Source organism: Electrophorus electricus, chromosome 6, assembly GCF_041902795.1.
Source record: "Electrophorus electricus isolate QZ-2024a chromosome 6, ASM4190279v1, whole genome shotgun sequence".
Taxonomy (NCBI): Eukaryota; Metazoa; Chordata; class Actinopteri; order Gymnotiformes; family Gymnotidae; genus Electrophorus; species Electrophorus electricus.
In genome coordinates, this window is record NC_137502.1 from 6550015 (window position 1) to 6562500 (window position 12486).

Sequence of the window (12486 nt, forward strand, 5' to 3'; positions counted from 1 at the left end):
CTCTCTTCCTTAGTCTCTTTCTACTCACCTCAGGTCTCCCTGTCTTTCTCTCTACTCTCTGCCTCTTTCTATCTCTCTCTCTCTCTCCTCCCCTCCCTTCACCCTACCTCGCCATCCTTTCTTGGCTTGTAAAGTTGTAGGTGTCAGACTGTGACTGCTGACAGTCTCGAAGAAAGGTTTGCGTGCAATTCATACACAGGAAACCTGAAACGCCTCTTGCATTAGCCCTGGACATTCTTTTGGAGGTTGGCAAGCACCCCAGTTGAGCCTCAGCGACCCCAGTACTATCCAAACTGGAGGAACACGAAAACGCTTCATCAGACTAATCACTGCATTAAACTGAGAAAGTATGAGGTAATAGACTTCACTGAGCTGATACAAGTAGTGCCAGGGCTTTTTAGAGCTTTGCTTAGCTTTGTAGTGGTGGAGGTGGTGTTGGGGAGGGATGGTGGAACAGGCATTAAGAGGCACAAGGCAGTAATGTTTAAGATGGACCCCAGATAAGGTCCCAGCATACACAGTGACCTCCATACTATTAGTGGAGCAAAGGACACACAGTCTCACGCAACTCTGCATAGGCATACAGGAATGTTTCCTCCTCAACACACACACACACACACACACACACACACACACACACACACACACACACACACACACACACACACGCAGGACCCAGCCGCCACACGATTGGCTATTGTACCATCAGTGTGGGGGCTGCCAGGCAGGACCCTTTGAAATGCGATCCTCGACCGCTCCAAGAGCAGCCTCTTGCTCTAATTGGATGATTATACCCAGAACAACATTATTTTAACTCAAGAGAGAAAGGGGGAAAAGCCTTTATTACTCGGTAAATTCCTCCTGACTCGCTATTTGTAACCGTGGCTAAGAGTTACCAACTTCAAGCTGTCAAATGAGTGCCAGATTGCGCCGTCTTTGTGGGAGGAAGCCGCTCTGAGCTCGTCCAGGGAGCGCCTGCATACCAAAGCCCCGCTCCGCGCTTCATAACGCGTCGGCACCAGTGCAGCGGGAACGGACGTGCTTCGCCATGTGCGCCGTGGTGTCCGCAAACATCTTTGGCTTTTGTAAATAAGCGCCCCGCGTGTAATTACCCCTCCACGCTATAAACAATGTTGGGGGCTAAAGTTCAAGTGCAACCCGGAGCAGACATGAACCAGACAGAGGGGCCCTGAAAAGCAGGGCCTGGATGATAAACATCAGACACATCAAATAATACTGATCAAAGGCAGGTCTTAAAGGCCACATGGATGATATCAGCAAGTGGTGTTTACATTCTTTAAGGACCCTAATGAGCTATCTTGCAGTTTACATGGAGATTTATACCAGCTTACTGGTTACTTATGGACCAGGAGGATAATACTAGCATGCAGAAAAGTAGATTTTGTCCATAGCAAACCAGAGAAACGTGTCTCTAATATCACGGTCATGAGAAGGCAACATACATAGCTTCCCAAACCACTGAAATGTTGTCGCTGCACGCCAGGGAGTGCTTTGTCTTCCAAACGTGAGAAGGCTTGTTAACATCGCAGCAGGAGGAGTATATTGCGCCTCCTCTTGGCAGTCATGACAGTAATTTGGTAGCTGGACTAGGCCGGGAGAACAAAGGCTAGCCGAGCTCTGGTTCCACAGGACCCCGAGACAGGCCGTTACAGTGGTCAGCCATATATCACCAAAAAATGGCTAAAAACAGAAGCAGCCACTTAAATATTTGCCTAAACTTTGGGTGCCCCATAATCAGCGGGGAAATAACAGTGTGTTTGCATTGTCCAGGCAGCAGAAGCCTCTAAACACACACACACAAACTCACACACTCACACAAACTCTCACACACACACACACACACACACACACACACACACTCACATATATACACAGACCTACCCACCCACCCACCCACACACACACACACACACACACACTCACACACACATACATATATACACAGACCTACCCACCCACCCACACACACACACACACACACACACACACACACACACACACACACACAAAATGAGAGAGAGACCTGGGACAATGACAGAGCTGTGGAAATTACAGAGCTTCTAAGTCAAGTCTGCTGACAGTCCCACACTCCCATGCGTGTGTGACAGATGCGCCAGCAGGAGATAACACTTGGCGCTCAGCCTGAGGTCGCTAAGAACCTATAAAAAAGGTTTTAGTGTTTCACAGGAGTGACACTTTTTCCTAAAAACCAAAGTTAACAATCCAAACCCAGCACTTTTTGGCATTAAATGTGCATGTAACCCAAGTACACATGGACCTAAGCCCAGAAGAGGAAAAGCTGAAACAGAGGCCTGGGCACCCAAGTATACACACATAATAAACACATATATTGTTCATTTAAATGGGTACAGTGATATTTTAAAATCCTATGCTGTTTTAGTAAGGAAAGTTGCCCTAGTGATTATTCTAGTTTTGATATATCTGAATTTGCCCAAAAGCTGAAAACAAGAACTGCACTTAGGTATTATGTTTTGACTGGGACACAGACTCCTTTCTTCACCTAAATTTAAAACCACATCATGATAAAAATGTGTGTCATAGGTGGTTGTTGCTGATGTCACCAGAGTGAGGAGGATATCCAATAAGGAGTGAAGGTAACAGGAAGCACTAACATGTGGCCATGGCCATCTCAGAAAACAGGCTAAAGGGGACGAGGTGACGTGCACTTCCTGTCAAAGGCATGCACTCTCTCTGGCCTTTTCTCAGCCTTTCCGCCTGCTTACGTTTGACGCAACACGATATGAGGACATGGGTTATCAACAAAGACATTTACAAACCACAACCACTGCTGTCTCCTCTCAGAGTGGGGGGGTGGGGGGGTGGGGGGTGGGGCGTTATAGGCAGTGGTTCAACATTCCCCTGGGCTTCTGTTTCTGTTTTAGCACGCGACGTGTAAGCTGTGAGCAGAATCTTGGTTTTAAGGTCTGAATCGTCATGTATCATTTAAGATACACATCTCTGAGATTTCTTTTATGCAGCCAAATCACCGGTGTTGAATTAATTCAGCAGCGTACTTTGGAGAATGGTGTAATTATATAGAGTATAAAGGCAGGCCATGGAAACTTCACAGCCTGGTCCTGAACAGTTTCAGAAGCACTTCTGTGACACGTGTCCACTCATAACATTCAACATACACCATTGCAGCATCACTACAAGGATTTTATAGGAATACATTAGTTTATTTTCATCTAATTTTCATTCATACTATCTTCATTTACTATACTGCATATATTTATAGGACACTAACTTGTTGCTACACTGAGTGGCTGTTTCCATTTCTAAGACAGGCAGAACTATCAAGCATATATGTGCTGTTGGCTTCAGAATATCCAAAAGTCCCCTTTTTGGTGTCTGTAGTAAAATACGGCCGTTGGCTACACGACAGTGCCGTACTACCCTTTAACAGAAACACATAATACAATGTCTTCAGTAACAGACCACCATGCACAAGAAACTGCTCGTACCATAGGCTAATGAAGTCTGCTTTTGGTGAGGGCTCAGCCCAGGCAACAAGAAGAACAGAAAACTGACAGATGATGAGTTATGGGCTAGAGGTCGATTTGAGGTGCTCTTAATGCGACTCATGCTCAATGCTCAGCGGCACTCGCTGCACTGGTCTCTTGAGTGTTTTGACATTCGACTGCAAAGAGCATAACAACACCACTGAAAATATTACATTCCCTCCAGGTCTGATGGAACATATTCAAAATAAAGAAAATGATAGTGTTCAGTGCAGAATTCAATTACATGATTCATAGTTTTAACTGTTTTTGGCATGCTAAGTATTGGCTAATTGCCTTTTGAAACAGCTTCTGCAATATTGGCTTCTTCGTGCTTGTAGATGTCATACCCACTAGGAATTTACAGGCACTCAGAGGAATTCAGAGTGAAGTGACTGCTCAAGGCAGGGTAAGTAAGTATAGGATTTGGTGCCACTATATTGGGACGCTTTGCACGATTGCGCTCGCACGTTTGTTCCTGTGAAATCAGGCTCTGACCTCTATAGCTACACGTTTCGTTACACGTTCATATGTTCACTGTGTTAAAACTAGGTGAGAGTTTAGCATCTGTGGGATTCTACGGCCGTCGTCTGCTTTCGCCGGCCAGTAAGACTCAGAGCAGGTGGACAAACACGGGGCTCTGAACTCTTCCCGGCAGTCACCGCTGTCATCGCCAGCCTCGAAAGCGGTTTCGTTCGCTGACAGGGATACACCCAAATGGAGGATCGTAAAAGCTGCTCTCATCACAGTTAGCCTGTCTTCTCTTACTGTGGTCCCGCCTGCCACTTCATGAGCGGCCAGTGCAATCTACATGTACAGAACGCAAGCGTGCAGAGTAAATAAACAAATAGAAACAAAGCTTTCAGTGGTGTTTGACTGCAGTATTCTGTTACCTAACACATGTAATAGTTTTTCATCTGTCTGGACCTTGTTATGAAAGATGAATACATACTCAGCACCAAAAACAAAATTAAATTGGTCCCATTCATTTACATGAATAAAGACTCCAGTATTCTCTACATTGTTTTTTATTCTTCTTCTTTGACACAGATCCTCACAGATCTGGGCAGCATTCCCTTCAGTTACAACAAGCAATTTTTCTAGTACAACAAAAAAGTACCCAGAACAGAAATAAATTAGATTTACACAGAGTGTGTAAACAGTGGCTGTTGTCCAAACCTTTATTTGTATTTTGCCGCTTGGGTTCATTAGTGCATGGCGCGGGGAGGCGGAGGGATCTGCTGGCTGCGTGATTGGGCTCGACTGGGGCCACTGTGATTAGGTTAGTGTTAAGTGGACAGATTCAGCTCATACAATTCCCCAGACACCAGGGGCACTAAACAAACGATCAGAATCGGAGTATTCAGCATAATTACATCAGAATTTTCTCTCTCTCTCTCTCTACCACAGACACAGAGCCAGGATGCAAAGCCAGCGTGAGGCTAACCTGTGGCTAACGTGGGGCCATACCTAAGGACTCAATGACTGACTTACTGCAGCACACAGCAGCATCATGGAAAAGGCTGCAGTGCCGTCCAAATATATGCATTTCCAACTGGTGGAGTGGGTCTGTAGATTATCGTGCATTTTCTCCTACCACTGGTTGAGGTAATACAGTGGTATCGGTGGGTTACCGCATCATGTCGGATTGTACTGGGAAACAATAAACACCCTGCAATAACAAGGAGGCAGGGAGATATTTTTAGGGGTCCAAACAACTGAGACTTCCGTGATGCGTATCAGCATGTTATTATGAGTGCATGAGTACATTGTTTTGTCATTATATGTTAAGTCAGCCTTGTTGGTGTGATGATAATTTGATCTTAGACCTTAAGCTGCGCTATGAATCAATTTGACATGCAAAGCTTTACTGGTGGGTTTGAGACATGTGATCAGAGGGCGACTGCAACAAATCTAACCACAACTTCCAGAGCTGGCTTGTAGAGATTTCAGAGCTGTCTTCTACAGCTTTCTGTAGCTGCTATGGCCCTGCTGGCTTTACAAGGTCAAGGAAGAGGCTAAAAGTAATAAGCGGTTGAATGAAGAACACTATAATTCCATGTAGAATCCTTTTTTAAAGAGTTTACATCAGCAAATCTTTGGTCCTCTGACAACAGAAGGGCACACCAATGGTTCCACTTACTGGCCAAATATTTTTGCATGTTTTATGAATGTTTTATGCATGTTTTTGCATGTTTTATGTTCTCTTCCATCCTACTTGTTTAATGTACTCTTACCTAATGTACTCTTGTCCATCTGTCTCACTCCAGGTACTCCCCTCCCCTCAGTAAACCCCTGATTGGCTAGCCAGGTTCCATCTCCTCTTCTCCCTCACCTGCAAGGCACCTGGAGCCAAGCCAGGGCTGCTGTTAATAGGGCTTCACTATTAAGTGCAGTGCAGTGCAGGAGCTAATAAGCAGGGGGTAGGGGGTAGTGTGTAGGGAGAGGAGGGTCAGACTGTGCTGCTTCAGCCATTAGAAAAATTACAGAGTGGAAAATGAGCCCAGCACTTGCTGTGAGAGAGCAGTTCACAGATGAGACCGCCTCTGACCGAACACAGCGCTGGGCCTCTCTGCGGGGTGATCCAAAAACCAGCTTTGATTTAGCCAGGGGACGAACGCATTGATATATTAGATAAACCGGCCAATGTTACCTGCTTCCAGTTACATTTTTCAATAGAATTAATTTAAATAATCAAAGCCTTCTGGGATCATCTAAGAGTACCGCATCTTAACGCTGGGAGATGAATTCAAGTTCTGACAACGATGCAGCCATCCTGAGTTCCAGCAGAACCCGAGTCGCCCCACGGACTCTGGTTCCTGAGGCGGGAACTTGGCTTCATTCCTTCAGTGCTGTCCATGTCAGATTGTGCTGGCTAATCCAGGGCATTTGTAAGCATTTGATACATACAAAGGAGCAAGGCCTTGCTGGTCTCTGAGCACGTTCAGCCATTCAGTTCAAAAACAAATAGTTGCTGCTTTACTTTCCCAGACTGGTCGGTGCCAAATGACCAAAGAGATTCAGACGCTGGGTGGGAATTTGCAACAATGGACACCGAACAGACAACAGGACAAAAGTCTGTAGTATAAAAGTTGCTATTATAAATGTTGCTACCATTCTAATGAAGCCCCTCTTAAAGAGAGCCCTGCTCTCAGCGATGCTCTCAGGACTAATTAAGTTTTAGAGATTTTCTGTTTCTTACATCTTTCTAATTTTTTAAAATTAATTACACATTAAAAATGCACATTTGTAATGCTTAAACATTCCTTTAATTAAAATGGAAAAAAAAGTGTTTATGTTGTAAGGTTAGCATTTGCTTTAATTGCGAAAGTTGCCCACAAATGGTTATATTTGTATACCAAAGTGAAATAAACCTTTTACTGATTCAGAGGATTGTTTGTATAAGAGTGATTAAAAGAGAATTTAATGCAGGAGAAATGTTTAGTGTTTAAAGTGGGATTAAGATAAAATGTAAACTGAGTGACAGTGATAAAGCTCTGAGTCACGATACAATGAAGATTGGTGTGAGAAACAGTAATGCCATAAACTGTGTGTGCGTGACTGTGTGTGGGTGCACGCATGTGTGTGTGTGTGCTTGTGAGTGTGTGAGTGAGTGAGTGAGTGAGTGAGAGGTCTGTAGTCAGTGTGTTTGTGTGAGATAGCATTAGGGCTCTGTGGGTGGCAAGAGGTTCTGTGGAGGGGGAACAGGGTCACTGGCAGCGATAATACCTCCTGTGTGAGGATCCGGGGTCATCTGCACAGATGCCAGACATGGACATGCTTTCATTTGGGTTCCATTAAAAAAAAAACCCCATAGCTGGATACTCCACTTCCAGCAGAATGTGTCCAATGGCGCACACCCTGAGCCCACAGGCAGGGGCCACGGAGAGCTCTGCTATTGGAGGGGATGGAGAAGTGTTTAGAAGCCTGCAGAGATTACAGTCAAGAGAAGCTTTCTGTCTATCCATAGTGTGGGACACTGAGTTGAGGATTCACCAGTACTGTACAGATGACTTTGAAAGCCTTTGCCTCTGCACACCACCTCAACTAATTTACCCAGACATGACCATGCTGGCATTCGTTTATGTGTTACTTCTCCACTCCCCAGCCGACCCCTCCACAATCTCATAAAAGCAGTTTATCTTGGCCGCACAGTGCTGCACAGATAGCTGGACCAGCCTTGGAAATCCAACCACGCGGTCTTCTGCTCTCTGATATTAAAAGCGAGTGGAAGATCAGTCAGGTATCTGGGACTGGCCAAGGCCCTGGAAAACAAAGGGTCAGGCAACAACCATCAAAGACCTGAAGGCAATGTCCTACATGAGTGTCCAGATCTCCACACGGTGAGGCTCACACGAAGCCGGACTCCTTCCATAGTCTATTGTGTCCTCCCATTTGTTCCTCCCTTGGCTGGGAGGACATGGTGGTAGAGCTGTAATTGAGTGTCCCAGCCTCTGAATTCCCCACATTCACATAATCCCCCCCTCTGTCCAAGCCTCCTGTCTGCTGGGCCTGAGAGCGGGCCATGCTGCTGGGACTCCGGGGGCCAGAGGAGAGCCTCTTCCTGTCACGGTATTGTCCTCCAGTCTGCTGGCTGCTGACGGAGAGCACTTAGACCTGTTTACAGCCACACAGGTTCAAAGAGGGGCCAGCGGTACAATGGAGCCAAGAGGGACACACACACACACACACACACACACACACACACACACACACAAGGGTGCAGAGTAGTCTGAAGCTACACCACTTCTCTGCAGTTCATGGGAAACACCACAACATACCAGCAAAACAAAGGGGTAGGAAAAAAAAATACAAAGATAATGGAAATTTTTTTTTCAGAATCTGTTTCTTCGCTCTTTCTCTCTGCCCTATCAGATTCGGTAAAAACACCAGTAGTCAGCTGTAGGATATTAACAAACCCTTGGCATAATAACAGATTTTTAGAGGAAATGGCACAAGGAACTATTTTATTAATGAGCACAGCAGCAAGCGAGTGTCTCGCATTAGTCAAGCTCATTTTCTGAACTGGCCTTTCAGGTAATGTAGGTCGATGAGACATGTCACATGTGAAATGGAGAAAAAAACACATCCATAATCTAAAAGTGTCTCCATTATTGCGCAATCCATTTCTCTCCACAACGGGGCCCAGTGTGTGACTGAGAGGCTTCAACAGAACAGCAGTGCGTGTGTGTATGTGGCATCAGGGCAGGCGCTTTAAAGTGGCCCCACTGAGCTCTGGGGGTCTGAATAAACATTTAGCTCGCTGAGTCTCATCACATGACTGGAGTGTGCCCAAATGCTAACGCTGGCATTAGGCGTTGCCAGGTGCGCAGAGGAACAGCAGTGCTCTTCTGCTCGGCCAGTGCCTAACCCAGGCCTCGGCCTTTGGTCGTCTTCCCGTCCGGAGCGCTAGTCCTGCTAACCTTGTCAGAGGCGCCATGCCCCATTCATAACAAGCGGACTCTCAGAATGCCAGCTTCCTCTATAAATAGCCATTTCATTGAGGCCTGGTGAGGTGAAATGGGATAAGGAGGAGCTTGTAAGAAGCAGGCGCATTTGTAGGCATTTATGGTAAAAAAAAAAAAAAAAAAAAAAAAAAAAAAAAAAAAAAAGGAAAAAAGTTAAAAGCAAGCTAGGAACTCAGGGTCAGGGAGAGGGACAACTTCATTTGATAAATAATAAACATGAATGTCAGTTTAAGACATTTACGAGTTTCACAACTTTAGATTAAACTTTAGCACATAAATACTACTGGCATGTGCAAAACATCCTCTGGCTTGAAAACTAAGTAGATGTATGGAGAAGGATATGAACACTGTGTAGAACACGTCTGACGTCGAGCAGCGCAGCACAGCTTAATGGTTAAGGTAATCGGATGGTTGCTGGTTCAAGCCCTGCCAGTGCCCAGTTGCTGCTGTTGGGCTCCTAAGCAAGGCCCCTAACCCTCAGTTGCTGAAGCTGTACTCAGTCATAATTGGAAGTTGCTTTGGATAAAAGTGTCAGGTAAATGTAAATTCTCTTATTGTTAGTTTATCATACTAATACTGGTCTACAAGCAGGTAGGACTTAAGCTGACTCTGGCATAGATTAAAAGGTCTGGCATGGAAGCCATGCCTTCCCCCTGAGCTGGAAAAAACATCCACAATAAATTAAAGCATTTATTCAGCAGCTGTTGTGTCAGACCATTAAACAAAGTTTTTTTACTCTCTGCAGATGATAAAAACAAATTTAATTCTTCAAAGGGACAATGATGCTTATGTTGCTATGGTCCTGATTACTGTGAATTGCCATGATATCTTCTGCAAAGCTTTTTACATGGGTCTCACAGAGCAAAGAGTATAATTATTTTGTTTCAAACTTTCATATTTTGCAATGTAACGATGAATGCAAAAGTGCCTACAAACCTGTTACGATTGTAGATACACAAAAATAATTTCCCACCAACTAAAACGTACGTATGTATTTTGACTCTCTGCACTTCTTTGTGAGTACATGAACCTGATGACCTTGTAATCAGGCTTTCTTCCACGCTCACACATGGAACATGATGTCCATCAATAACACCTCAGATCTGGTCTGGAACCTGAGAGACCAGTTTTGCGGTGGGGAGGGGTGCCTCTTTCTGCCCCCCTCCTTCTTTGTTGTGGACTTCTTTAGCCTGTGTGAAAAGCCTTACTCTGAACTCACGTCTAACCTCTGCTCCTCGTGACCCTCCCCCACCGTCTTTATTTATATTCTCTCACTGCAAGACACAAAAACAAAGGAACACTCGTGCCATTCTGCACTTACACACTGTACTTCCTCACAACAGGCGCGCTCGCAGCAGGGGGCGTGAGACTTTCGATCGGCGCTTTATCCCAAACTTTGATGCCTTTGTTCTTGCAGAAAGGATTACATTTTCTTTCTGGACGGATAAATGTGTGGAGGGTTTGTAGTTGTTGTTGTTTTGTTTGTATTTTGGGGGTGGTTGGGGGGGGTGGTTGGAGGTAACTTTCAGGGTAAATGTCATGACATTAAGAGGCTCAGATGGGCTCTTTCAGGAGCCAGCAGAAAAACAAGGAGGTGCTTCAGGCCGCGATGCCTGATCATCCTCCCACCGCCAATTAGTGCATTAGGAGAAGTCGTTTATTTCGCCTATGGTAAAAAAGGTGCTAAACTCTATGAACCATTCCCTCATACCTAGCTGAAATTTCATCCTGAGCAAGTATGTCCACATGGAACGAGGGATATAGTGGGGGGGGTTGACCAACCCTGGAGACTTGGATCGGTGGGAGAAATCCTGCCAGGTTTTGCCATTTGGCCAATCTCTGGAAGACGCCCCACCCCCGACTTCTCACTTTTTATTTTTGTACATCCTCCCTTTCTCCCTCCCCCCCCCCCCCCCAAGACTGGGAAGAGGGCTGCCTGCAAAGCTGCCCACCCAGATCCACTGGAAAAAGCTGTGGCATCAACATCCAAGGTCCCGCTGTGGCTTCACTGAAAAAGCCTGTTAGAGAGAGTTTGATAATCCCTCACAACCCCCAGTCCCAAAACCGATGAAAGTGAGTTCCGCTCGCTCCAGGATGAGCACCTTGAGCTCAGTGAATACAGACTATATATGCAGCCATGAGTGTGGTCTTGTTGTTGTTTAAAGATCTGTGTTACTGCATTACTAAAAAACAGTCAAAGCGGGTCCTAAATGGGACCCGAACACCTGATGAAAAGTTGGAAGAATGGAACCTTATGCACTCGCACGCTTATTCCAGATCAGCACAATCTAAACTGCTCCATTCTCCATCATCCATCAAGCCATCGTCTCTAAGGGCAACAGCAATACCTGAACACACAGTCCAGACAGCACGCACATGCCTCCATACAAGAAAAGTGATGAAAGAAAAACTCAACCACCCCTGTGCCTTTATCCAAAGGCAATCACTGGAGAAAATAGCAAACAGCAAACACTTGTGACTTTCGTGAGATATTCCAGAACACTACATTTGCATCAGTCATCCTAACAAAGTCCGCAGCGTAGTTGTGCCAGGACCGTTCCAAGGATATTAACACAGCCACTCCACTATTTTTGATATCGAGTCACAGAGTTCATATTTTAAAATGCATGAAAGATTTGCTGCTAAATATCCAACCCAGGGCCGGAAAACTGTTTTTCAAGGCACTCCTTTTGCTCTACACCATACTAGCATTGCCTGACATAGCCACCAGCAGAGTGCTAGCCCACTGATTACCAACGTGATCAAAACACACTCACGACGGATGTGCAAATTCTAATGAGACGACAAATTATGGCACAGACCAGTTTTTAATCCATGCTTCTCCACGTTAAAACTGATGCATTCTCATGACAGAGGTCTCTCTAACATGGATCTCAAAATGCACATAGACCCACTGATCTGTGTATGGCTGGGATACAAGTCACAGAGTAGTGCTTGTTTATGTGTTCTGTTCAATTTTACACTATTTAACTGATCTTTGCCGTGTGCCTGCCAATCACTCGGGTAAATAAATCCCATTAGCAACCTGTTTAGCAAATGAAATTTAATGCTGGAGCTCATTTGACAAACAGCACCATCTCCTGGTTGTAACAAAGATTCCTTGTGTGTTTGGGTCACAGTAACTGAATCTTACCACCTTCTTTTTTTGGAGGTTGTCTTGTGAGACCTCTATTATGCTGTTTTTGACAGAATTACTTGTGGTTTGAACGAAGATTACAACATAAAATCGTATTATATATCAAATACCACCTATTACACGATACAGTGATGAGTAAACAGACTTTTTAAAGCATTTTGAAACTCTTGATTTAAAACCATGCTTTGTTTAAAAAACTCAAACCAGATCCAACAAATTCCTTGGAAAACATACAAATCCAGTTTGTTATCTGTTATTATTAAGATCAGATGCTCATTTTATATGTTAAATAAGCCACAGTGATCTTTTAAAGACAGCT